This window comes from Pollicipes pollicipes, unplaced genomic scaffold, assembly GCF_011947565.3.
Source record: "Pollicipes pollicipes isolate AB1234 unplaced genomic scaffold, Ppol_2.1 Scaffold_2555;HRSCAF=2994_pilon_pilon_pilon, whole genome shotgun sequence".
In the NCBI taxonomy this organism is placed as follows: Eukaryota; Metazoa; Arthropoda; class Thecostraca; order Pollicipedomorpha; family Pollicipedidae; genus Pollicipes; species Pollicipes pollicipes.
This window is the reverse complement of record NW_023596136.1, coordinates 8,354,140-8,359,020: the sequence shown is the minus strand read 5'-3', so window position 1 is coordinate 8,359,020 and position 4,881 is coordinate 8,354,140.

The following is a 4,881-nucleotide window of genomic DNA, read 5'->3' as shown; positions in this document are numbered from 1 at the left end:
CCCCATCCCCAGCCGACGCGGCGACGGAAGCCGAGCCGGACCGACGCGTCCCGCACACTTCGGCCCCTCCAACACTGAAATAGGCTCTTACTGTTCTAGCATGAAAATGAACGCTGCTCCTCGTTGGCACTTGTGAATGAGCAGGAAAGCAAGCTCACTCAGACGTACTTAAGCTACTGAACTGATAAGAAACAAGCCAATCCTGATTCTGAACCGCGTAAATATACAATTACTGGAGTCGAGCTCGATTCGCTTAATTCTTGTCATCCTCGATTTAGTTCTTAATATGAATTGAATCGAACACAAGTCAAGTCAGGGTCTTTGTAAGTAAATTTATTTCAATTGGTTTGTGTGGGTGTCTTTGAGTTCAGAGTTCCTGTTAAGCATAGCTTATTGCGCGTACCCTGAACCCATCACCCAAGTCGTACCGTCCAGTTCAACGAACGATTCTGCCTTCACCCTTTTATCCAGACAGAATTGCGGAGTCCTTTATGTGCCGCACAATGCTGCGGTATAGCTCGGCTGGGCCTGGGTCAGGTCAGGTCAGGTCAGGTCAGCATACCTCATGACAGGCAGCAGTGCAGTCGGTCATTCCCACCTTGTCGGATGTGGAAAAGCTCGTGGATGCGCAAAAAAATGCGATTCGATTTCGTCCAGGCCGCTCCGATTGGTGGACCGCTACCGGTACACAGATTGTGGTCAGTTAAGGTTAACTTCAAACGACCGATCCAACGCTGTGCAAAATGTATGGGGCTGCCCTCCCATTAGTTTTACATTTTCCTCACGCACATCGGGTGGACACTCAGCAAAGCGAAGCGCGTCGCCGCACCGTACGCTGGCCGTGGCGGGGAGCCGACGGCAGCTGGCGAGGCTGGGCGCCGGCGCCGGCCCCGGCCGCGCCGTGTCGGACGCCGAGCGCCGCTGGCTGTTGACCCTGGCGGCGGCGGCCTCTTGCGGCGACCCCGACCGAGAGCCGACGGCCCGCTGACGCACGGCCGCTGCTGACGTCACACGATCGTCAATATCGGGCGGCGGACGGGCACCGCGCGCCGCGGCGGCTGCCAACAGCGGGGGTCGGGCGGCGATAGCGGCGTGTTGCCGAGCCGCCGGTGCTGCTCCCGCGCGCCCGACGTTACCCGGCCGCAGAGACGGCCAGCGGGTGCTTGACCGCTAGGGGAGTGTGGCCAAGGCAGTCTAGGCTGTTTCGAGGTCAGGAGGGGGGGGGGGGGGGGGCGGCGAATGTGTAGGGCGCCAGCTGGTCCGTGTCTCCGGACAGACGGGTGCTCTGCACGGTACCTGACCGGCGGCGATGTCCGCTGTCCGGTACCCGTCTGAACGCCGTCCTACACGTCTGGTGCCTGAAGTATCTGCTGGGCCATATCGTGTCCCACGCGCGACCGACGACCGGCGCGGAGGCCACCGGATGGCAGTTTGGTGCTACAGCGTAGCCTGTTCGGCCGCAATCCACCTCAGGAACGACCGCGTCAGTCGCGGGCCCGCCTGAGAAACCGTCAGAATGTTCAGAAACGGCCTAACAATGTGGTGTGCTGTTGCGGTGCGGGCGGCGCTGGTGGCAGCGATGACCCGGCTGACGGCTGCGGTGACGCAGCTGGTGGCCCAGGGGAGTGGCCACCGGTCAGGCCGGTGCGGACGGCGCTTCCTCGTGGACCCGGCTGGCGCGCCGGGCCCGTCTGGGCCGGTCGACCTCGGCTGACGTAACTTTGGCGCCCGGCGCAGGGCGCAGAGAGGCGCCGGTCAGTGGCCTCCGCCTGCCGTCCCTGACCGCCCCACCGCCGGCGCCGCTGGCGGTCCGAGCAGCTTGCGGCGTCACCGTCCGAAACCCGCTTGAAGACCGGGCACACGTGCTGCTGACTGTGGTCACTTTCAAGCGGATCTCAGTGTGCTGTAGAGCGGGTGCGCAACATGTCTGGCCGTTGAAGTCAGAGAGGTGGGTTAAGTTCAGCCAAAATGATAAGGGCTTACCATAATGTGTTGTTGGGCCTTCCGCAGGAATGGCCGCGGTACCATTCAGTGTGTTTGTAACGGGAGGGGTCCTAGTGAATGGCTTCCATGGTCCCAAGGGGAATCAGGCATTGCAAGGACGGCATGTAAGGTAAGACAAGGACGTAACGTTCTGACAGCGGCGTCCGAAGTCACGCAACCTCTACTGAAGACTCCTTGTCCGGACCGTGAGGAGAACCTCGAGGCCCGGAGGTGGACCCTTCTCTGGGGGCCAGTAGCTCGACGCCAACACCGTCGATTAAACAGCGGTCCTTGGTCCGAAATTGGTCCCGTTCCGCCAGGACCCGGGGTCTGGGGGTGGTCCCGTCCCGTAAGGACCCCGGGGTCGGCCGAGATGTCGGCGCGGCCTCCGCCGGCGGCCGGATCGATCGGACGGCCGGGGATTCCGGCGCCGTGACGTCACAGCATCCGCCGCCAGCAGAATCAGTCGTCGGCCACGTGATGTCCCCCTCCCCCGTCCGACCGGCGCTGGACGACTGGTGTGTGAGGGTGTAATGCCGCTATCACGACACTGCGGGCGGACGGTGTAGAGACAGGAGGTCAGAGGCCTGTGTCTGTCGCCTCACAGCCTGAGGCCTCGCGTCCAACCACTGGTGATGTTGTCCATAGACATCCGAGTGCCTGGTGGAGTGTGTGCCCTGCCAGCGTGGCTCACTGCTGCGTTTGCGGTGAATGCACGACAAACCGGTCACGAAGCAAACGTCATGAGCGGGCTCAGTCAATGCGTCATTGGCCGGGACCGGTTAACGGGTGCACAGCGGGCCGAGCGGAAACAGACGAGGCGCCGCTGCTGTGTGCTGCCGGGAGCCGTTTCATGAACAGTTCATTGCAGTTTAAGGCTTGTCCAAGTTTCATAATTTGTCTTGTATTGCCAGCAGCCAGGTTGATGCTGTCTCTTAATTTGTTGGTGGTTTATGCAACGACACGCCTCTTCTTCGAAAGGTTGGTAACCTGCGGGCATGACGTCATCCCCGATGTCAGAATAATGCTAGTAACGTTTGCGGTAACAGCTGCTGAAGTCCCGACACTCCATGACGACCGCACCATGTGAACTGTGGGACACCCCACTGCGCAGGGTGGCAGCGTTCCCTGGACCGATAACGCGCGTCGGTCTGGCAGTAACCGGCCGTTCCGGCTGCGACCGCATCTGGGTAACGGAGGGGGGACTGAGTTCGGGGATGGGATGTCCAGGCAGCTCCTCTTCCGTTGACGTAAGGAGATGGCCGGCCGTGGAGATTCGACCTGAGGCTGTCGACCGCGGGGTGGGCGTCAGTCACTCAGTCTGGACGAGCCGTCATGTGCAGCCATCAGCTGTCAGATGCATGCCAGCCGTCATGGCGGGCGAGCGTGCCCAGCCGAATGAGGCGAGCCACCGGTCGCCGGGTCCCCAGCTGGCGGTCAGGTGCCACCCACGGCGACCGACTGTCGGGTGCGGCGAGCCCTGACGACCCCGCCGCCGAGCCCGGCGGAGCGGCACCCGTCCCCTGACGGCCGGCTCCGCTGCGCAGAAGACAGCCGCGGGACGTGTCCGCGGGCGGGCACCGGCAGGGCGCTCCAGGCGCTCCGGTGTTCGGAGCCATTGTTCGGAGAGCCGAGCCGGGCTCGCATTGCAGTCGTGCACGGGACCTGACCGGAGCGGGCCATTCACCTCCACTCGGGTCCGCAGCACCAGTCTGCTCAGATCGGTATCCAAAATGTAGATTATTACGCGCCTATCCAGGAGGAGCATCTCCTCGATTAGGGTTAGTCCCATCCGTTGTTGCATAAGCTGCTAGGCCAAATGATGGCGCAAGCGCCTAACTGGGTTGTCAGACCAGACTACTTGTAAACACGAACAGCACATGACAACAGCAGGGAGGAGTTTCGTTGTAATAGGTCAATCCACGTATGCCTGCCGGAATATCGTTGCTGCGCAATGGCCTGAGATGGGCTGCACTTACACGCGAACAGTGCGGCGTCCGGTCAATAAGACGACGGTCAATATGTGGCGCCTGGTTTCGGTTTCTGCAGCCGCCCTTACCTTGCCACTTTTCAGTCAGCGTAGCTTTATCGACCACCTTACCTGTGCCACGTTGGCGTTCAGGTGACTGCAGAAGCCAAGCCGAAGACCGCTGCCGTCACCAGCTCGCCGCAGTGGCCCAAACAAATTCGGCCTCAATAATGCACTGGGCCATTGCAGTGGGTTGGTTACCGTCTGCAGCCGGCCGAGCATTCTGCACGTGCGGCTGCAGGTCAGAGGGGGCAGCAGGCAGGAGTGCACCGGACCCGTTCCGGCACTTCAGGATAGAGCACCCCTTGTCGTAGGCCCGCCCGGCATGGCCCGGGCGCGCGCGAGAGAGGCGTCATTTGTCTCCGGTCTGTCGGGCGCAGACGGAGCACTAAACAATGGCAGTGCTGGCTGTTGGGCCCAGACGGGCTGGACCGCCCGGCCGTCCGCACACCCCAGCGGCGGTGCTGCCTGGCGCTGCCCCCGTCTGTCTGCTGGGCCCAGACGGGCTGGACCGCCCGGCCGTCCGCCCGGCCCCCGGCGGCGGCGCGGCCCGGCACTGCCCCCCCCCCCCCCCCCCTCCCTGTCTGTGCTGGGCCCAGACGGGTTGGACGGCCCGGCCGTCCGCACGCCCCCTGCGCCGGCGCGGTACGGCGCTGCCCCCGCCTGTCTGCCCGCCTCGTCTGCACCTTCCTCCGGGGGGCTGCAGTAAAACGCACGGGCTAGAGCCGTCGCGGGCTGAGTCGGACGGGATGACGCGGGTTGTGTCCTACCCGTGGGACGCAGGGTGGGCGCTTGAGCTGTCACTGAACATGGTGGAATTGAGCGAGGCTCAGACTTGTACCGTGTGGGAGGCACGTATCTGGAAGATC